Below are 23,593 nucleotides of genomic sequence, written 5' to 3'. Positions count from 1 at the left end.
GTAGGGGACATTATATCTGAACTGCAGGCTCTTTCCTCTGTGAAGCGTAGCTCTATATGAAACAGCTGCAAATTAACGGGCGAAAGTATTTGACTTCTTCTCTTGTCTTATTATCCTCCAATGAATAAATACTATAATTCTTAAGAAGGCAATTGCCTAAAGCTGGGGCAGCCTGGATAGTTACTAATAAATTTATCACCTGTTGGGGAAGAGGCTGTTGCTGATCGATACTGAAGCAGTAGGGGCAGCCTGATGTGGTATCACTAGGAGTCCAGATGTGGAGGTTAATAACCTGGAAATAGTAGCTAAAATTCCAAATTAGATAACAGTGAAGATCAGAGTTTTTGGCTGTGCAGAATGCCAATTTCAAATGTTGGCAGAAGGCATCTCTGTATTTAATTTATAAAAATTACAGCTGTTGAGGCCACCTACATTTTTATTATTTCTGTATTAAAAATGAACCTTCTTGCGGGATATAAGCTTTGGAAAGTAGTCATAAAATTCTCTCCATCTACAGCCCTAGCAACCAGAAAACTGAAATACTGCTTTTTTTTTTCCTGCCACAATCTGCTCTTTAATTTTATGAGACAGAGGTAAATGATCAAAATAAACTTTCAGCAAATGTCTTAAGTGCAAACATGGCATCAGCTAAATCTCCAATACTGAGAGGACCGAATTGTGTAGCTGACATTAACCAGTAGGTTGTAAAGTGCCCTTTAAATCAAAGAGAGATTAAAATATTTTGCTTTGTTTATGTGCATTTCAATTCTCTGAAAATTGACATCATATGTGTGGTCTATAAGGCAATTCTCCACTAAGCAGAAAAGTTCATTTCCCAATTGATCTAACAACTGTCCACTTATAATTACCTACTGGGATCAGAAAGGGCCAAGTTACTTCTGCACAATAAGCCTATTAAGTTATCTTGCTAGGTAGACGCTAAATGGAGCTTCTAGAACTTGGAGAGATTACACATATCTGGATGTTACTAGGGTTGGAAGGAAGCAGAGCTTAATGACCAGCTGAGATGATTTCACTGTGTGGTTAACAATGAGATTGGGATTTCCTCAAGAAGAGATTCTAATAAACTTACTGTAACATTACATGACTAGTGAACAGTGTGAGGTATTTAATCACATGACTATTTAATAAAAAAAAAGTTACAGTATATTCTAAACAGTAAAGGTCAATTTCTGAGAAATTTAAATGCAAATTAAAAATGATAAGCATTCAGACTGATATGTCCTTTCTTTCAAGACTCGGAAGGCACTCAGAGACATCATAAGATAGGTGGGCTAGTTGACCAAGAATTGTGATTGAGGGAAAGACAGGTAAGGTCATTTGTCTTCTCTTTTGTGCCTTCTGATCCTCTCAAAGCTTGAGCCTTCAAGGCAAGGCAGAGTGAATGAAGAGCTCTCCCACCTCCACCACCACTATTTTCCTAAAAGTTTACTGAGAAAGCTGTTTTTCTCCTCACTTGTTAATTTATTCAGGATTTATTTTGCACCTATTACATGTCAGGGCTCCCCTGATAGTTCAGTTGGTAAAGAAACTGCCTGCAATGCAGGAGACCCCGGTTTGATTCCTGGGTCAGGAAGATCCACTGAAGAAGGGATAGGCTACCCACTCCAGTATTCTTGGGCTTCCCTTGTGGCTCAGCTGGTAAAGAATTTTCCTGCAATGTGGGAGACCTGGGTTCGGTCCCTGGGTTGGGAAGATCCCCTGGAGAAGGGAAAGGCTACCCACTCCAGTATTCTGGCCTGGAGAATTCCATGGACTGTATAGTCCATGGGGTCGCAAAGAGTCAGACATGACTACTGAGCAACTTTCACTTACTTAATATGTGTCAGGAAATAGATGTTCAGAGGTCAAATGACTAAGTCCAGGTTGCCTACCTAGAAAATGCTAGATGTAGTCCTTGTTTGTCTGACTTCAATGTCCATTCTTTTCATCACTATCCCAAGAAGCCTAAATGGGGCTATCAATCACTTTACCACAGGAGTGGTGTACAGACTTGTTTCAGACGATCAAAGAACTCCATGAAATTATCTGCAAAATGTTTTGTGTATGAGTATCATCATGAGAAGATGGTCCATTGCTTTTGTTAGACTATGAGAGTGAACCATGACCCTTCTTTCAAATGGTAAGAATTCTGTTATTTCTGTAGATCTCTTGGACCTCTTTAGGATTATTCCTCAAAGATAATCTGTGGCTTCATTCCTGTAGAGCTGGTGAGTTTCATGAAATTTGAGTTTCTGTGTGATGGGGACTTTGGTAGCTTGACTATTGTTTATGATCTACTAAATAAAAAGGAGACCTCAAAAACAAGGGTCACAAACTCATATATCATCAGGGAACAGGTGGGTGACATAAGTTGGTAAGTTAGGTCAGGTGTTAGATTATACAGGTTCTAGGGAAACAAAGCTTAACTAAAGACAGCATGTCCTACCTAAACACACTCAATATTTATTTTTAAATAAAGACACAGTGTGGGCCAAATGAATCATATCTTTGAACTCGATTTATTCCCTGAGTTGCCAATTTATGCTGCTTGCTAGAGGACAATCAGGAGGAATATATCGTCAGTGAAAAGGCTGTGAGCAGACAAGATCCATGCGCTTAAAATAAATCTAATAACCAGTACAGCACAGCCATGAAAAGTTATGTCCTGATACAGAGATTTCCCATTTACCCCCAGTCTCCTCTCCCTACCTGCCAAACCTCTCCCACTATCAAGGTCCTGTACCAGACTGGTAAGTCTGTTACAATTAATGAACCCACGATGACAAATCATTATCACCTTAAAACCACAGTTTACATTAGGGCTCACTCTCGCTGTTGGACATAGTCTGAGTTTGGACAAAAGTATAATAGCATGTTTCCACTATTAGAGTATCAGACAGATTAGTTTCAGGGTATTAGGATTCTGCTTAATTTTTCTGTGAACCTGAAACTGCTCTAAAAAAGTGAATTCTATTTTTAAAAAGTTATGTCTTGGTTTATAAGTGCTGAGAAAACAAAGATAATCAAATCTAGTTACAACTGTCACCATGAGAAAATGATGAGTGGATGGCTAGTGATATAATATTTGCTAAGAATGAATCTTTTGTTCCCACCAAGATCAAAGCTCAGAATTTGTGACAAGTTCATCAAATTTAGTCAAATCAAACCAGAAAATTGTCCAAGCTGAATTCGACTTTCTCTTGCTCTGCCACCCTTGTCTTCTTCATCCTTTCTTCAGAAAACTCCCTCTTTAGTATGACAGAGACAGCGCTATGTACTTGGGTCATCCTATTTATTTTTCTGAGAATGGAACTAGATTATGTTTCTCAGCCTCCTCTGCAGTTAGGTGTAGGAAGAAAGAATATATGCTACTTCTAGACCTGGGCCCCTGTGGTTTTTGGGTGATAAAAACTTCTGTTGAGCTCCTCTATAGAGCACCCCTCCTCCTAGGCTGGTTGGCTGGATACAGAGCACCCAGTGGAGGACTCGGAGCCTAAGGGATTGATGAGCTTCTGGATGGGAGGAGCCTGGTTCCAGAGTCACTGCTAGGAGCGGGGATTTCTCCAGTCCCACAGGACATCTTTATTGGGCTGTGATATGAGCAAGAAATAAACTACTGTGTTGTTAAGCTATTGAGATTTTGTGTGTATGGAATCTATAGTTGTTTGCTTGCCCTCACTATTACATGCACCAACCACCAACTCAATCCCTGTTCATCTTACAAGGTTTTTTATGAGATGTTTCTCTTTCAGGAAGCCTTCTCTGCAAACTCCACTTCTTTCTGGTCTCTGTTTTCTAACCTATGGAAGCTTTTTTTTTTTAATGTGAATTTTCCAATCACACTCTGTGTAGGCAATAAGCTCCTTGAGGGCAAGAACTAGATTTTATGCTTTAATTATATATCTCAACAAATCCAATAGACCTGGGCACAAATATTCAATAAATCCTGCTGAATTATAGACTTAATTATCACACACTGGTAATGAAATACATCTATTTTGAACCAAATAAAACATGCCATGACATCAATAAGGACCATGGATCAAATCAATGGCAGATGTGGGACTTCTCTTGTGGTCTAGTGGCTAAGACTCCACATTTCCAATGCAGAGGGCCCAGGTTCAATCCCTGGTCAGGAACTAGATCTCACGTGCTGCACCTCAGAGTTTGCATGCTGCAACTAAGATCAGGCACAGTCAAATAAATATATATATATTTAAATTAATTTATTTATTTTAATTGGAAGCTAATTATTTTACAATATTGTGGTGGTTTTTGCCATACACTGACATGAGTCAGCCACGGGTGTACATGTGTCTCCCCTGTCCTGAATCTCCCTTCCACCTCCCTCCCCATCTCATCCCTCTTGGTTGTCCCAGTGCACCGGTTTTGAGTGCCCTGCTTCATGCATCAAACTTGGACTGGTTATCTATTTCACATATGGTAATATACATGTTTCAATGCTATCCTCTCAAGTCATCCCACCCTCGCCTTCTCCCAGAGTCCAAAAGTCTGTTCTTTACATCTGTGTCTTTTTGCTGTCTTGCATATAGGATCGTCATTACCATCTTCCTAAATTCCATATTTAAGCTTTAATATACTGTATTGGTGTTTTTCTTTCTGATGTACTTCACTCTGTATAATAGGTTCCAGTTTCATTCACCTTATTAGAATTGACTCAAATGTATTTTTTATAGCTGAGTAATATTCCATTGTGTCTATGTACCACAACTTTCTTATCCATTCATCTGCCAATGGACATCTAGACTTCTTCCATGTCCTAGATATTGTAAACAGTGCTTCAGTGAACATTGGGATATACATGTCTCTTTCAATTCTGGTTTCCTTGATGTGTATGCCTAGCAGGGGGATTGCTGGGTCATATGGCAGTTCTATTTCCAGCTTTTTAAGGACTCTCCACCCTGTTCTCCACAGTGGCTGTACTAGTTTGCATTCCCACCAACAGTGTAAGAGGGTTCCCTTTCCTTCACACCATCTCCAGCATCAAATAAATAAATATTTAAAAAAATTAACTGCAAATGAATTTGATCCATGTAGACAGCTATACTGAATAGCTCAGGTTCCCTGCAAAGCCAGTCTACTGTATCAACACAACTTTGGGTTATGATCTTATGATCTCTGCCAACCTTGCTCTAATCTTAGGAGTTCTAAGGAAACAGCAGTGTCTCAAGATTTCACCTTAATTTGCTTCACTCTGGACACATAAGGGAAAGCAGAGAGAACACTGGCTGCAAGGTCATATCAGGGGATCTGGGCTTCAGGCTGACCTGTGACAGATTAGTTGTAGGACCTGTCTTGACTTCCCAACCCACAGCCGAGCCACTGTTACATGGTGTGAAGCTCACAAGAGCCAATGAAATAAGAGCCCTTTGAAGAGGCTTCATGGTGGCTCAGCTGGTAAAGAATCTTCCTGCAAGGCAGGAGACCTGAGTTCCATCCCTGGGTTGGGAAGATCTCCTGGAGAAGGGAAAGGCTACCCATTCCAGTACTCTTGTCTGGATAATCCCCTGGACAGAGGAGCCTAGCGGGCTCGCATGGACCTAGTGGGTCCATGGGGTCGCAAAGAGTTGGATATGACTGAGTGATTAAAACTGAAGAGGATGAAGTATTATGGTGGTGGTAAGTGGTGTCCTAATTGTTCAGTTGTTGCTCGAATTCTTTCCGAAAGTGACTTTTCTCAGCCTTAGAACCGTAAACAAAGATTTCCACATGGCTCTGCTTCAACATTTTAGGCTCTTCTAGGTCAGGGAGACATAGAAGCTTTAAGTCCACAAAGCATTCTATAAACCTTGCTGGGGCAGAAGGACCTATGTTAGATTCCAGAGAGAAGGCAGTGGTTGAAAATAATTTTGTTAGCTGAGGGGAAATACGGCACTACTGAACTATCGGTGTTAAAGCCTTCAAGCTTTTACAAGATAGCTAAAGCTTTCATCCAGAGGATCAAATAAATGAAGCCCCAAGCGGTGCAACTGGCTCAGGGAGACCCTGTGCTGGCGGTGGTGCTGGTGTCTCAACATTTCACTGTGACGTCAGATACTAAGGATGGTGTGAGTTATTTTTTCCTTGCTTTATAGAGGTGAGTGTGTGTCTGTGTGTGTGAGCGACTCGTGAAGTAGATGGTTCTAGTTCAATTTGAAATGCGTACCTCATGTTTTATTTTTGTGCTAGACTTCTTGCTCAAAAATGCCTGCAAGTTAAGATTTCAGGGGAATCAGTACATATGGGATAAGCGAGGTTGATGGGACACGAGCTGAATATTTTATACCTCCTGCTTAAAAAATTCTTCAAATATCAAGCAAGTATATCTGGGACACTTCTTAGATACAATTTGAGGAAATGCCTTGGTCATCCTAAGGAAACAAACCACCCCACAAGAACTTTATGTGAACATTTAGCCCGAGGAGGAAAGTTCACTTATTGCCCATGGACCAGCAAAAAACTAATTGCAGTTGTTGCACTCTGGAGGAAAATGAGTCTCTTTCAAGACATGTAAACGACCAAGAGGTTCTGATAAAAAAAGCAAAGTAAGTAGAATACCTTGGCCTGAATACTCAATTAAAGGAGGATATGAGGAATTAAATCTGACAGTGCTTACTATTCACAAAAGTGGGCTAACTCAAGAAGAATGAAAATTTCTGTAGGATAATTATTTGCATGGAGTACCTATCCAAAGACAACATGGAAGGCCCATTTAAAATTCTTCCAACACCTGTATATCTTGACTAATGAAGCTAATGCTAGAAGAGGAGTTCACGAAGTCAGAAGTGGTAGACGGTCATTCGTCAAAGGAAAGGCAGGATGATGAACACTCTGTGAATACAATTTTCAGACCTTTGAAATGAAGTTTAAAGAGGTACTCAAGAGGACCATTTAGTTAGACTCCACCAAAAATACATGATTAGAACATCAACAAACACAAATATGATAGGTAAGTGAAAGAAAATAACGAAGCAAAGCAGTAGTCTGATGAGACAACTTTTGGACTTGTTTCTTTTCCACGCTCCAACCTACAAGTTTGACAATCTGTGTGCAGAAGAAGGTTACATTGAAAGGGATTGAAAAAATCGGAATCTGTTGTTCAAAGGGGGCTGCTGACATCTCTGGCCTTGTCTTGATTGAGATTGGGGTTTCCAAGGCCATTTCCGCCCCTTATTTCCTCCAAGTTCAAATACCCAGCCATGTTCAGGAGAGCTGTGAGAGGAGGAAGAATGAGTCTGAGGGTAGAAGCTAGGAGCTCCTGTTGTGAGACTGCCTCTGACTTTCAAATATTTACATAATCTCCCAGTCTTTGGGGTTTTGTTTTTGTCTAATGGTGAGGAGAAAAGCCGAGCTGCACATGTCAGTGGATTACTGTAAAGACCAAATAAAATAACATCAGAACAGAAGAGTCTGTGAAATCTTTTTGAAAGGTTACCACAAGTGCTGTTAATACTTCTGCTTTGATTAACCGTGAGTTTTCTGGCATCTTGCTTTGGTTTATCTGTTACATGATGACCTCCTTCAGCACGTAGATGGCAGGAACCTTCTGTGTAGTTCTCTCAGCATCTCCTCCATGCTGGTGGTGACCATCAGTCTATACAGGGTCCTGGGCTACTTTTCCAGTCAGACTGGTCTATTCTGAAATACATCTTTCACTTTCCCATCATCACATATTTGCCTGCACTAGTCCTGTGCCTGGAAAATACCCTTTCCTTCTCCTAGCATCCAGATCCTGTATGTGTATGTGTGCTCAGTCCTGCTTGACTCTTTGCGACCCTATGGACAGTAGCCCACCAGGCTGTTCTGTCCATGGGATTTCCCAGGCAAGAATACTGGAGTGGATTGCCATCTCCTACTTCAGGGGATCTTCCCAACCCAGGGTTTGAACCCGCATCTCTTTGCATCTCCTGCATTGGCAGAAAGGTTCTTTACCACCTGAGCCATGGGGAAGCCAGTGGCCTCCCTACTCATCTTTTAAGACACAATGCCAAGTCTAGCCTCAATAATCACAATATGTAAGACTTGCAAATACCATGAAGGAGATACTTCCTTGTCAATGATGTCAATTTCATTGGTCTTGTCTGACGGTGGAAATCTGAGCCTCTCAGAAGAGATGTTATTCCACCGATACAAGTGAGTACAAATGAGGATCACAACAGGTATATGCCGTTAGGTTGCAAATCTCAAGTTTGGCCCATAACTAAGAATGTGAAGCTTTTCCACTACACTTAAGAATGCATTTTACATACTGAGATAGGGCCATTTTAACAAATCCATTTCAAGATCACCCCAACCTTTGGAGGAAGAGCTGAGTCATTCATTTCCCACTTATGATGCCTCTTTGTTCTCCACAGCCCTACCCTTCTTTGCCTTGTGTATTGACGTCATTCATTTTTAAATTTACCTAACCTATCGGGAAGACAGGTTAGAATCCATTCCCAGTTTTTCTTTACCCATGTGTCCTGTCCCTTTTCAGATTCCTTTTCTTTCTTACAGATCTTCCCCCTTCTGCTCATTTTCCTCTCCCCTTTTCTCCAAATCCCACCCAGCTCTCCGTTCTCTGAGCCATTCCAGGGCTTACAGTTTGCATCACACAACCTAAAGTTGATTACTATCTCCTTGACTGTTTCCTCTCTTGTCTCCCCAACCAGATCATATTTCACTCACAGGCAGGGATCAAGCCTTTTTACTCCACTTATAATTTTCAAATTTCCCAATGCAGACCAGATTGTCTGCTGTTGAAAAGCTTAACAAAACAGTGAAGTTCAGTGAACATGGTTCTTTTCCTGATAAGATATACCAGGAGCATGACATGGGTCTGACAGAGTAGCTAAAACCAGTGGGAGTCTTAAATAGTATAGTGGGTCACTGACACTAGTGTCTCATTGACACTAGTTAGGTAATGCTAGTAGTAAAGAATATGCCTGCCAATGCAGGAGACGCAAGAGAGGCCAGCTCAATCCCTGGGTTGGGAATTATTCCCTGGAGTATGAAATGGCAACCACTGCCTGCAAAATTCCATGGGCAGAGGAGCCTGGTGGACTGCAGTCCATGGAGTTGCACAGAGTCAGACACGACTAAGTAACTGAGCACACACACACACACAAATGTATTGAAAATATTAAGATGATGGCACCTCTGGACCCCTGCTTGATGGCCAGATCTTTGTTGTAACAAGAGATGGTTGCCATATTTGATGAAAGCATTTAGCATAGTTCCTGTGTGTTTATAGAATAATAAATGACTAAGGTCTATATTAAAAGAGAACAATTTGAGCAATTGGGAAAAAAACAAATTCATAACAGTCAGTGAGTCTAATAAAGAAGGTAAAATAAAAGGAAACAGAGGCATTTACAAATACTTCCAGACAACATTTCACAACTGCAAAGGTTCCTTAATTCCACTGTTCAAAATATAGCTAGCATTTCCTAGAACTAAGAAGATATCACTGTTGGGCCAATTCAGAAGGCAGTGGTTTTGATAATGTGTTAATTGAAAAATTAAAAAAAATTCAAATAAATTATTTGAATAAAGTCATACTGTTAAAACTAGATCAGATATATTTGGGAAATAAAATAGTGCCCAGTATTAGTAAACAACAACAACAACAAAAACAACCTAATAAACAAAAAACAAAACTGAACAATCCCACCCCCTGACAACATAAAGATTTTGAGGGTGCTAGATGTTGATCTCTGGTTTCTCAAAAATTTAAGCCTAACAGGCTAAAATAAGATTTAGAAGTAGCCTTTATTCAGACCCCTCTCCCCAGAAATGCTTCCCGTTTTCCCACTCTGGGAAAGGTGGGAGGCACTTTTGACGTCCTAAAGTAGGGCTGGGACAGTTGCCTGCCTACAGTTCTGGTTTTACTTTGTTTAAGAGTACACAGAAAAGATTATAGAAACCAAAGTAGGCAGTCTTGGTAGAAGACATTCTGATGGCTCTTTGACTTGGGGCGGAGGGTGGGGGGGAGGACGGGGAGAAGTGGGAGGAGCAGATCTATCCATCCATTACCATGGCTTTAATTCCCTTGGGTTAGATGCCTTCCAGAATGAGGAATGATTCCTGCCCACTAAGGGAAATTACTGCTGTGATCAGCTTTCTTTCCTGAGTAAACATTGGTAAAATGGGGCACCCACTCACCTTCCTTTCCCCAAAAACCTATTACACAGTCTAACAAGCCTTTTGAAAAACCAAATGGAATAGCTAGCAAATGAAACTGGAAGAAAAATAGAGCAAATAACACTGGGGCTTTCTGGCTAGGCTTTGATATTTGGGGCTTGAAGATAACCTCACATTTGAGTTATTAAGCCTTTGATTCCTCAGAGGGAAACTTTAAATGGGCCAGGACTCACTCCCAAGGAAACAGTGACTTTCTTTGGTCAACAATAAAGCTGACTCATTACATCAAAGGGTCTTTAATATTGAGGAAGTTCAGTGTCAGCCATTTAGGGAACTCCACCTATGGACACACACTAGATGTGTTGGTGAGCTTTGTAGCTAATGGAAGAGCCTCAAATGCAATCAGTTCAGAAAATAAGGAGCTAATACTGGCCTCTGCAGGGGTGCCGAAAGACTCTACTTCAGGGCCAACGCTGGTGCATATTCTGATATGTTGGTTCCTGTGCCTTAGAGGTTGTTAAATATTTTGAACACTATCTCTATGAGTGAAAGCCTTATTTAAATCAAACAAACAAACAATTTTAAAAATGGAATTATCAGGTAGAAATTTGAAAGTTGTTTTCTAAATCCGACTTCTGACTTAACATTGTTTTAATTTATGAAAGATTTCAAATGGAAGACAACTCAGAAAATTACAAACTGCCATGCACCTACCACCCCAATTTAAGAGGTGTTAATATTTGCTTTCTGAATCTCTTAAAAAAAAGAAAATGTTGTGAAAACAGCCAAAAGCCATGTCTTTATCTCTGTTCCCTTTTCCCTTCCCTCCCTGGAGGTGAGTACTAGTTTGCAGTTAGTGTGTGTCATCCCCTTGCATGTTTTTATACATTCTCTACATATGTGTATGTCAAAAAATAATATATGGTGTTGTTTGTTTCTATGCTTCAAAAATTTATGTAGGAGATGGATGGTGGTGATGGTTGCACAACAATGTGAATCTACTTAATGCCTCAAAATTGTAACTTAAAAATGGTCAAAATGGGAGAATTCCCTGCTCCAGTGGTTAGGACTCCACATTTGTACTCACCGGGCTGGTGTTCAATCCCTTGTTGGAGAACAAAGATCCTAAAAACCACACAGTGCTCCCCCCCCAAAAAAAAACCTAAAATGGTAAATTTTTGTTTTGTGTATTTTAACCACAAAAATATGCTAATGAATCACATCATATATATTCTTTTGCAATTTTCTCTTTCACTCATGCCACCTTATGCTTTGTGACTATTAATGCTTTTACACGGGCATCTGGTTAATTCATTTCTACTGTTGTATATATCCCATCATTTGACTAAACCTGATTGATGGATTGTTAGTTTGTTCCCCCTTTTTATACTGTGAAAGTGAAAGTGTTAGTCACTCAGTGGTGTCTGATTCTTGCAACCCCATGGACTGTAGCCCACCAGGCTCCTCTGTCCATGGGATTTCCCAGGCAAGAATACTGGAGTGGGTAGCCATTTCCTTTTCCAGGGGATCTTCCTGACCCAGGGATTGAACCTGTGTCTCCTGCATTGCAGGCAGATTTTTTACTGTCTGAGCCACCAGGAAAGGTTGTTACCATTTTTTATACTGTACTGTCAGCCTAGCATGTCTCCTTACGCACATACGTACTTGTGATTTCCTATACATTTTTCTTCACCAAGCTCCCTTCAGCGCCTCTCTCTAAATATTTTAAAAACATAGCTGCAAGTCCTCCCTTTAGTTGGACAGTGTATTTTGCAGGCAAAGAGAATTAAAGTAGGACTGTGTATATCCAGTCAATGAAGTTTGACAGCAAAGTTGAATACAGCAAAGCAATTTTGAAAACAAAATTTTTACTATTAGTCTTGAAGACAATACAGTTATATTAGTTTAAAAAAATATTTCATATCTTCCTTCTCATCACCATACTTTATTTAGTACTTAATCTGTGCCAGGTACTGGTTTAACCTATATTGTGTCATTTCATCTGCTATAATCCTATAAGGAAGGTAGGAGCACTGTCTCTACTCCAACGGATGAGAAAGCAGTGGCTCAGAGAGGTTAGTGATAAATTTAAGCTCAGTCTTAGCTGCCTGATCCCAAAGTCCCTGGTTTTAACTACTCTAAACACTTCTTAAGTTTTCCAGATTTCACAGGGCCCAAACGGGATACACAAAGAATATGATTTAAGGGTCATTGAAAGGCTTGCCCACTTGTCTTAAAAAATACCTTTTCTACAGGAAGATTTCTAGAAGGACACAGAATTTAGAGACCTTAAGGGCATATATTGCTAAATCTGACCAAATAAAATTAGAAAACTTCTACAAGACAAGAAATGACAAACTTGGAAAATATTTGCAACATGTAGGAGAGACAAAGGGGTTTTCCTTAAATAACAAAAGAGAAAGATCAAAAGCTCAGTGGAAAAACTGGCAGAGGATATGAAAGTGAGTTTACTGAAAAAGAAACACAAATGGTCAGAACAACAAAAAAAATGGTCACAACAGATATGAAATGACATTCAGTCTCATTTATAATTAAAGAAATTAAAATTTAAGCTACAAGCTACCATTTTCTACCAATCAGATGGGCATATATTAAAAGGTTTAATAATACTTACTGTGGCTGAGGGTATGGCAAAATGGGCATCTTTGCACACTACTGGTGTTCAATCTTTTGAGAGGGCAATTTGGTAATATCTACTACTGTTGAAAATTAATCTGGTGTAGATACTCACAAAAGTGCCCCAAAACACATGAATGAGGTTGTTCAATGCAGTGCTATAGTGACAAAGGATTTAAAAAAACAACATGTCCATCAAAAAACAAATTACTTAATAAATGGTATGTTCATATATTGTAATATAATATGCAATATCTCTTAAAAACAGAGGTAGATGTATATGCTTCAAAAATGCTTCAAAGAGCTTAAAAATATAATCAAACAAAAGAAGCAGGGTGAAAATTAATGCATATATGATTCCTTTTATGTAAGGGAAAAATACATATGAAAATCTCAAAAGAATCTCAAGAAACTATGAACACTTTAAAGAGAGGGACTGGGGTGTGTATGTTTGTGGTGAAGAAGCCTAGAATTTGCTGAACTTTTCTATAGAGTTCAGACTTTCTAAACCACAGACATATATTACTTTTATATTTTTATGTTTCAATATCAATGGGGCTTATCTAGATGGCGAGATTATAGGCTGTTTTAATTTGTATTCTTTATATTTCTCTTTCTTAAAAAATAGTAAATATAATAATTTTTTTTACTATGGGCCTGCTAGGATGGCCTTCAAAGTCTTCCACTGAGCCTTTTTCTTTGACTCATAGTATAGCCTCTCTGGTTAAGAGCAACCCAGTGACAACCATCAGTACTATGAGATGCTTTCTGGAGAGCTGTCACTTTTGGAAGAAAAGAGACCTGAATCCTCAGAAGAAAAGAGACCTGAATCCTAGTCATAGGACAGGACAGTGTGTGTGTGTGTGTGTGTTTTAAAATAGTATGTTTTGTCTTTTGTTGAATTACAAAATAATAAATTCTCAGAAAGTTCAAGAGAACAAAAATCAAATCACTCAAAATTCCTTATGCAGCAATTCTCATTGCTAACATTTAGATTAACTTCCTTTCAATCTTTTTTCTCTGTATGTATAAACCAAACCTGTACCCTTATAGATGCAGCAGTATACAGTACATAGTTTTGTAGCCTGATCTCTCCACTGAGTATTATTTTGTGAGTATTTTCCTTATACCTGAAGGTTTGGGGGCTGTGGGAATGCCCTATCCTGGCACTGACAATAAGGGAAGTGCATTTTTGGTAGGAATATTCAAAATAATAAAATTGATGACTAACAGATCTGGGTTTACTATCACCATTCACTGGAAATTGTAAACAATGTCAGGATAACATATTCTTCCCACGGAGTCGTCTGCCTTTAACATACACCACTGTATGCCTAACCCTGCTCTGACTAAGGGTGAGAGAGGGGAAAGCCTGAATTTCTATCTTGGGAGGGGGCTCAGAGTTAGCCAAGGGAGTCCCCAGAAGAGGAAAGGAAGAGGAGACATTTCAAACAGCCCCTCCTTTACAAGTTTCCTGCTTAGATTCAGTTCGCCTGAGAAACCGCTTGACTTAAAAAAAAACTTAGCAGTTGTCTTTCTTATGTGCATATAACTGAAGTCATTAGTACCTCCAAAATGCTGGTTGAAATGCCCTCTGTGGTGCCATCTGTAATTTTTGGTCTGAAGTGGCCAAAATGCAATTAATTGATCAGTTATAAAATAAAAGTGGGTTTCCTGGCTCCATTTCCAGCTGTGTTTTAGCCCCTGATGATGTTAAAATAATGGATTTTCAAAGATATCTGGGCTTTTGCATGTTGTTTGAGTTTTACACTCTACACCTGCTAATTCATCCAGTATGGCTGGAGGATCAATGAAGCTAATGACATCTTCTGATGACTCCTCTGTTGTGGAGTGAATATTCTCGGTTCCCTGGGAAGTCAATGCATGGTAGATTTCAGATCCCTTCAAGAATCAGCAAAGCATGCTAGACTCACCAGGAAATGACTTCCTTATTTCTTTGATTTTATAGTCAGCACCATGCATTTGGCAAACTTGAAATTATTGGGCTATCTTGTATTGATGGTGGAGCAATATGGGGCCATGATCAAAGCTTTAGCTCTAATATAGTTTCATGTTTTAGAACCTTAAAAACAAACATTTTGCATTGAAAGAAACTTCCTAATTAACTTCTGAAGAATTTGTACATTTAAACATCTTACCCTGCTGGAGAAGACTGATAAAGCAAACGTACTACCTTCTGTTGAAGAGAAACTGTATTTAGAAGGAACTTGCTATTCTCATAAAACTTTTAATAGGAAGAAGTGAATCAAATTCCTTAATTACCATTTTACGGTTGGTAAAAGGGCAAATTACATGCCATCCATTTCTAAACTTCTAAATGTCTCTGGTGCTTTTAATTAAAGCTGCCATCTAGAAACTACTAAAGCAATTTTATGCAATTAGTTATTTATAGGTTACCATAATACACCACTCAAAATATGATTTAACTGATTTGCAGTCTGTTAGTGTGTGATCTCTGTCATTTTTGTTTGATGGGGGGGGGTCTTTATATCAGCTAAGGTGATCCTTAAGTGGACAGATAAGAAAGATGTGACACTGAGGAGCTGTGATAAGGAAAGTTTGAGGGGCTAGTGATCTCAAGTACAAAGAGGAAGAATCACAATTCCATAGTCTGTCTTGCTATGTAGGGGTAGAAGCGTCACTGGAGACAATACCACAGAGAAGTATATCACTGTTGTCCTCCCATCTCTCCCCGCCTTGCACTGCCCTTCCCCGTGCCACCTGGAGTGGCTGCCACCTCGGCTGGTCCCCCTCTGATGATCTCATCTATCCCAACCCACCCATCCTGTGCTCCACGTCCTCAATGCCCCCATAACATGTTTTAATGAGGGATTAATCTGTTGCTCTTCTAGGCAGTACCTGCACTCAACACTGACGTTCACCTCTGAAGAAAACCATTATGGAATGAATTTAATAGTGAAAGGGTAGGCTGCTAAAGGGCATAACTTTGGTTACGTGGGTCTTGGTGGGGGGTTCCTCAAAATATAACATGTAGAAAGAACCAGCAATAGAAGTATTGCATCACAAGGTCAGGAGGGATCAGCCAGTCATATCCCCGAATCCCACTCTACCTTGAATCCTGCTTTTGTTATGGCACCTTTCTACCCTAGAAAGGATCAAGTCTCAGACTGAATTACAAGGGTAAACTGGAACTTGCCTCCTTTCTAAGTAACTTATTCCATATTTGGGTCATTATTATAAGCAGCTGCCTTATTAGCAACAAAACAGCAAGCCTGATCAGAATGGCAGGTAATATTTAACATGTACACACTACATGCTGGGCAGTGTTTTACACACACTTCACTCAATGCAGGAGGCCCCAGTTCGATTCCTGGGTCGGGAAGATCCCCTGGAGAAGGGTTAGGCTACCCACTCCAGTATTCTTGGGCTTCCCTGGAGGCTCAGCTGGTAAAGAATCCACCTGCAATGTGGGAGACCTGGGTTCAGTCCCTGGATTGGGAAGATCCCCTGGAGAAGGGAAAGGCTACCCACTCCAGTATTCTGGCCTGGAGGAGTCCATGGACTGTATAGTCCATGTGGTCGCAGAGAGTCAGACATGACTGAGCGACCTTCACTTTCTTTCACATGCATTACTGAACACTCCCATGTCGGCATGATTGCTCATATTCTAACTTCATAGATGGGGAAGTTGAAGCTCAGGGAAGTCTGAGGACTTACCCAAGACCACACATTTAATGAGTGGTGGATCTGGGATCTGCGTACAGTGATTTGACTCCAGAACCTGGGAACTTATCTCTCATGGTATTTGTCCTCTAAAGTATTATCTGTTTGCTAGAATGTTATACATGAAAATGAAAATAAATGCAGAAGAAAAGTCATTTAGTAATGTGCTTGTAGCTTTATAAAACTTGAATGAACTTAATACAAGTTCCATGTATTAATCATGGATGTGACCTGGACCAATTAGCCAAGGCTAGATAAAAGTGCCTTCCTTTTGTCTGACTTCTCTACCAACAGGTTATGATTTTAGGATTGTGATAGAAAAGGCAGAAAGGTTCTCAAGTTCCAGCTGCTGATGTAATATAAGCTCTAAATCTTTTGAGCATTCATAAGCAGATGCATTAGACCCACTGTGCAAATAATCAGTTAAGCTCTGGGACTTCCCTGGTGATGCAGTGGTGAAAACTCTGCTCCCAGTGCAGGGGCCCTGAGTCTGATCTCTGGTCAGGGAACTAGATCCCACATGCCACACTGAAGACCTGGCATGCCACAGCGAGGACCCATCAGAGCCAAAACATAAACAAACATTAATAAAAGGTAAACTCTCATTCTGGTTGCATTGTAGGTACTAAGTCATTAGGTGTAGCTACTGTAAACTGAGGGAACAACACAATTTAGGAAAGAAACATCCAGGAGTGGAAACAACACAGGATCACTGAGCAATAAAGAACAAATATTTTACCTGAATTTTAAGGCTTTGTCAAACTTTTTTTTTTTTCAAGATGCCTCTGATTCTAGGACAAGGATGTGGGAGGAAAGTTCTCAAAGGAAATGCCTTGAAGCTGAGGCAGGAATTTGGTCATGTGTGGTAGAAAGCTGAATTTACTAGGTGGTATTCCTAAACCATTCCTACATACCTCCAGGTCTGATTGTACTTTGTCATTTTTAGCAGAATAGACCCACTTCTCTAGAACACTGAGGCTATCAGAAGAGTACTGGTCAATTTTCTAGCCCTTCTATCTACAAACTTCCACATCTCTACACCGACACACTATCCTAGGGAGGTCTCGTCAATCTCCCCTCCAATTCCAGGCCTACTCCAGTTTCCTTCAAATCTGGTTTCATCATTTATTCTCTGCCTCCTGTATCTTACCATTGACCTGTAATCATTACATGTCTCTCATAGAAAAAGCTTCTCCTGAGTGCCTTGTCCTCTCACTAGTTATCCCTCTATCTTTTACACCCAAGCCTCTCTTCAAAAGAGTGATCTTCATTAGTCATATTTACTTCCTCACCTCTCACTGGCTCATCAAATGCCTGAAATCTGGCTTCCACCTCTACCACCATTCAAATCACCAGTGAGCTCCTCACTGCCTAACGCAATGGCTGCAAATGTGTGACACCCAATATTGTTTTTCACCCCTTTTTGAGACAAACTATTTCCTTTGCTTCCTGGATACCAAACTCTCTCTGTTCACTTCCTCTTCTTTTGAAGATTTCTTCTCTATTTCATGAGATCCTCTTCCATTGCCTACTGTATACATGTTGGTATTCCCAATGATTTTTTTTTACCCCAGCTTTGCTCCAGCACATCTACCCTGTCACCAAAATAATCTGTCCAAAATGCATCCATCAAGAAAAATGGTACTGATGAATCTATTTGCAGGGCAGGAATAGAGACACGGATGTAGTGAATGGACCTGTGGGCGTAGCGGGGGAAGGAGAGGGTGGGACGAATTGAAAGAGTAGCATTGACATATATACATTACCATGTGCAAAATACATAGCTAGCAAGAAGTTTCTGTATAACACAGGGAGCTCAGCCTAGTGCTCTGTGATGACCTAGAAGGGTGGGATGGAGGGGGAAGTGGGGGGTGGGAGTTCAAGAGGGAGGGGACATATGTATACTTATGCCGGATTCACACTGATGTATGGCAGAAACCAACACAACACTGTAAAGCAATTATCCTCCAATTAAAAATAAAAAAAGCAAACAAATGCATCCAACAGGTGATCAAGTCATTTCCCTGCTTCAAACCTTTTGCCTACAGGACAAAATGCAAACTTCTTTTTCTTGCCTTGCTCCTATCACCCTCAAATATGTTTACTTTAACAATTCTGAATTATTTATAGTTGCCCAAATATACCATTCATTTTACTCATGCTGCAGCTTGCCTGTAATTTTGATGAGGCTTGGCCTTAGTGTCAACACAAACAATTATGTCACCATAATGGATCATGTACTAAAGGAATTTAGGAAAAGTCTTACTGCACCCCATTGCATAGTAGAACCAAAAGAACATTCTCACATGTGTTTGGGCACTATACTCTCCCCTCAAAGACACCAATTATATCAGCAAGATACTAGTGACATCACTGATGAGAGTTTTACCATCTTTCCACTAATCCCGAAATTAGCCCTTCAAAAGAGCATGTAAATAACAGGGGCCATCAGTAGAACCTTAGGATGCACTTTGGATAGATCTGGGTAGGGACACAAACAGATTATTTTTGCCTAGATTTTATCATACCCAGCTTTCTTAATTGCCAATAAAGTTAAAGGAACTCCTGTATGATTAGTGTCATGAATAACCTAAAAACACTTTCTGAAGCCATCAAGATTTAAGGGTCATTTCCCTTCTTGGGAATAGCTCCAGGGCTGTTTGCACGTGTGTGGATAATGCCTAATCCTTGTCGAGTTCTGAGGTCAATATGCTTAAAGATGCACATGAAAATAGAGATATACTACTTGGTGAGGTCCAAGAAAACCATATTAAGTCACTGATTAATTTCATCCTGTCCAGTCACTCCTTCACCCTCTGTCTCTACTTTTAAAAAAATAAATGTATTCAGCTTGTCACAAATTTTATTTTATATCTCCACGTAGTACCATTTCACATTTTGTTTAAGTACTTGGTCATCTATTACATGACTCATTAGTTTGAGTTCTCTGTAGAATTAAAGAAAGTTGCAGTAAAAATAATAAATGGAACCTAAGTTTCAACTACATCATCCATGCATGTTTTAAAAGCATCTTTCAAAGTCAATTCAAACTCATATACAATGCCATGGATTAGCACACCATCAACCTCTTCGCTAAACTTTTTTCCTTGCCCCATTACATTGAAGTATTGATGAGTAAAATGGCAAGTGTTTCTCTTTATTGGGATTCAAATCAAAGTGCGGAAAACTGGATTAGATAAAGACTTCTTCCTAGGAGAAGTACCCAGGGGCTATCTTACATAAAACTCCATCTATTAAGAAAAAGTTGGTGAAGTTTCTAATTGCAGAATCTTCCAAAGAGATGTGACAAAGTTTCTTGGAGATTTATTTGAACAATTCTAATGACAGATGATGCAAATGCTAAAGAGTGCACTATGGGTATACTACTGGGTCAGTAAAATCTGAGACATAGTTTTAATAGGAAAATGAAAGTAGACTAAAAGTCATTCATCTCCCAAGTAAAAATATTTTGTTTTCATTGAATATATGTCATTACATGTAACTATATGGCTGATTCATGTCAATGTATGACAAAACCCACTGAAATGTTGTAAAGTGATTGGCCTCCAACTAATAAAATAATATTAAAAAAAAAAAAAAAAAAAAAAAAAGAAAAGCATTTCCCACTATTTCCTACCTTCCCAGAGAAACCAACCTCCCAGAGAGATCATGGATTTTAGCAGTGTGGTATAGTGGAGGCATCAGCTCCCCCACCCCACCATCCCATCCCTGCACCTCATGGGTTTTGAAGTCAGGCAGACCTGGTTTGACTTCCAGTGTTATCTGTAAACCGTCTGACCCTAGGTAAATTCTCAAAGACTTGGACACAACTGAAGCAACTTAACACACACAAATTTCTGAAGATATCTGTGCCCCTATCCTCTCATCTATACAATGGGAATAATACTATTCACTGTGTGAATTGTGAACATTAGAGATACCATGCATAAAATATCTAACACAGTGTACAGCATACAGCAGACAGTAAGTTATAGTTATGGTTATTTTAATACATTAGAGCTGGGAAGGAGAGCATCCTAAGCCCTTCAGTTTACACAACTGAACAATCTCAGGACTCAGCAAGTATATGCCTAGCCCAGAGTAACAAAACCAGTCAGTGGCATCATTAAGTCAATTTCAGGGTTCAGGGAGGTACAGTGACTTACACAAGGTCATTCCAAGAATTATTACATGGAGGGGACATGAAAACCTAGGCTTCCTAACCCTGTGTTCATCGCAGTTTGCTTCCATTTCTCAAAACAACAACAAAAAGCCCCCCAACTCTAAAAAAACCACACACACAAAACCCGAAAAGCATGGCTTCTGACCTTTCGCCTTTTGCTGACTGGTTTTAATCCCATTGGATGATCTATTTCAATGTTAGGACAAATGATCTCAAAAGAAAATTTTATTTCATCCTATATTTAGAATAGATTCAGCAATAAATTAGCTGTCTTGCAGATTAACATGTATTTGACTTACCTTGCATAATTAAGGACATGTTGGAGAGCCTGCCTGTAATTGCAATATGTTGCTTGTTAAAGTCTTAGAGGGAGCTCTCTTTCCTAACCTAGAAATGGTACTCCCTAGATGTACATTTCCATTTTCTACTGATCTACAGCTTTTCTTTATTAGCTTCTAGGAGGAGAGAAAAATCAAACCTCTCCTTAAAGAAATCCATTAAACATTTGCTGTCTTCTAAGGGGGTTAGGACGAAGGAGCTGATGTGCATGGTAGCTGTAAAGCCAAAAAACAAACAAATTGGGCCTTTTTTTGAGAGAGAAAGAACCTGCAGGAGAACCTCAAAGACATAATTAGCAATTAGCAATACTCTCCTCTCATTTGCACATGGTGCCTTAATGACTTCTTGCATGATTTTTCCTTCTATGGAAGTCTATGAAATTGCCCTGCAGCATTCCATATAATGAGACTCTCACTCCTGACTCACTGCCAAGGGTAAGTGCTCTCTAGATTCAGCATGGAGATAGGTGCCCTAACTAGGCACTGAAGTGTTCTGACTAGCATTTTCAGGGCAACTGACGCCTGGACATAGGTTTTGCCATCAAAGTAATTTTGAAGATCACTAACAGGGACCTCAACCACTGTGAACATGATGGAAGGAGATGTGATGGACACTTAGTGTGAGCCACTTGTACCCCTCCTTTAAACAGCCTCCTTCACTCACTGGATTAGAGCAGATGTTGCCAACAGCAGCTTCAGTACATTATGTGAAAGCTGTGTTGGATGGATTAGACATTCAGCTGTCTGAAACCTGGGCCAGCTGTTCTTAGGGCCCCTTACCGCTTTGGGATGAATAAAGTGTACCAGAATATTGTAAAGGCCACGCTTGGATAGAAGGTTGAGTAAATCAAGCCAAAGGAAAATGTGCTACTAGTTATGACCAGAAGAAAAACTTAAATATTAACTTTAATAGACACATAAATTTTGGCACTCTCATTACTGATGCTTCCAGAGTTCATGTAAATCCTGCTCATCAGGACTCTCTTATTGCTGCTTTTCGAGCAAAAAGGAAAAAAAAAGCTGCAGGAACCAATTATTTGCTTTATTTGGAAAAGCCGATATGCATTCTCTATGTGGCAGGTTGAATGTGGTAGGTGAGATGAGTGGTTTTCATAGTAGCAGCAACTCAGGAGGATGTCAATTTCAGGCACAATACAACCTTGATTCCTCCCTATTTCTTATGCAGAAATCCTTAAAATACCTGCAAGAGTTTTAAACCTGTGCATAGGGTGGGACTCCAACCTGCTGTCTTTCCTTGAAAGATGAGCTAATTATAGTCGAACCTGAGTTAAGCATTCACTCATCAAACGTTTATTGCAGACCTACTATATGTAAAAAACAAGCACAGGCACAAGAGAAAAGAAACATTCCCAAACACTTTACCATGATACTTATGGGTGGGGGCGCTTACATTCCCTTAGGGAGGAAACATCATTTCTTTTCAGTGCTACTGAAATTCCTTTCAGGAATACTTGGGTATGGATAAGAGTTACCTAATTCATCAATCACACAAGAAAACTGTGTAGTAGATTTCACACTGTGCAAGATTTTGCTGGGGAGGTGGGGAAGAGTCAAAAGAAATATAGTTTCTCATCTCAAGCCTCCCATTCATGAAAGAATTGGAAAGCAAAAGAAGGCAAAATATAACCAGGTGCTAATTGGGTAGTGTAGACACTGTTAAGGTGGGATGTTCTGAGAGAATAGCATTGAAACAAGTATACTATGCAGGGTGAAACAGATCACCAGCCCAGGTTGGATGCATGAGGCAAGTGCTCAGGGCTGGTGCACTGGGAAGACCCAGAGGGATGGGATGGGGAGGGAGGCGGGAGGGGGGATCGGGATGGGGAACACATGTAAATCCATGGCTGAGTCATGTCAATGTATGGCAAAAACCACTACAATACTGTAAAGTAATTAGCCTCCAACTAATAAAAATGAATGAAAAAAAAAGAAATTCAGATTTAATGGGTTGGGTTAGCCAGAGGGGCTTTGAGAAAGACATAGGCCTTGCATATGGCCTTGAAGAAAGGGAAGCCTTTAAACTCTGATTGTAGTTGAAATTTAATCCCAATATGGCAAATGTCAAATAGCTAAAGAGTAACCTCTTAATATTTGAAACAGTAACTGACCATCTAATGAATTAAACACATTGACCTCACTATATTTTTTGGCATGGAAAGGTGTTCATAATACATTCAGTATGAAAAGCAGATTACAGAACAGCATTCTATGATTCTATTATTAGAGAATAAAATATATGATGTGCACAGAAAAAAAGTCTAGAAGGATAGACATTAAAATGTTGACAGTGGTTTTGTAGATGTGGTAGGATTATGGGTGACCTTAGTTAAAAACATTTTTTTGTGTTCTCTATTTTCTGATTTTTCTGCAACAATTGTATATTATTTGTGTAATAGTTAAAGAAAAAAACCCACGTTTTACTTCATAAAAGTATCTTGGAGAAGGAAGAGAGGATGATTAAATAATTAAGGAGATAGGGTGGATTATATATGGTGACAGAGTTAAAAGCTTACTATCCTCAGCTTAGTGGCCTAAAATGGGAATATGATCCAAGTCTATAAAATCATGAAGCTGACTAGGAGAA

General features: G+C 39.7%; 1 protein-coding gene across 3 annotated transcripts in view; it reads right to left on the bottom strand.

Annotated features, from left to right (window-relative positions):
- The window catches only part of TENM1 (teneurin transmembrane protein 1), a 612,361-nt gene that overhangs the window by 77,449 nt on the left and 511,319 nt on the right, over positions 1–23,593 (bottom strand). The window lies entirely within an intron of this gene.

The sequence above is a fragment of the Muntiacus reevesi genome, chromosome X (genome assembly GCF_963930625.1).
Source record: "Muntiacus reevesi chromosome X, mMunRee1.1, whole genome shotgun sequence".
Classification (NCBI taxonomy): domain Eukaryota; kingdom Metazoa; phylum Chordata; class Mammalia; order Artiodactyla; family Cervidae; genus Muntiacus; species Muntiacus reevesi.
Note: the sequence above shows the minus strand (reverse complement) of the source record. Positions and strands in the feature narration are given on the sequence as shown.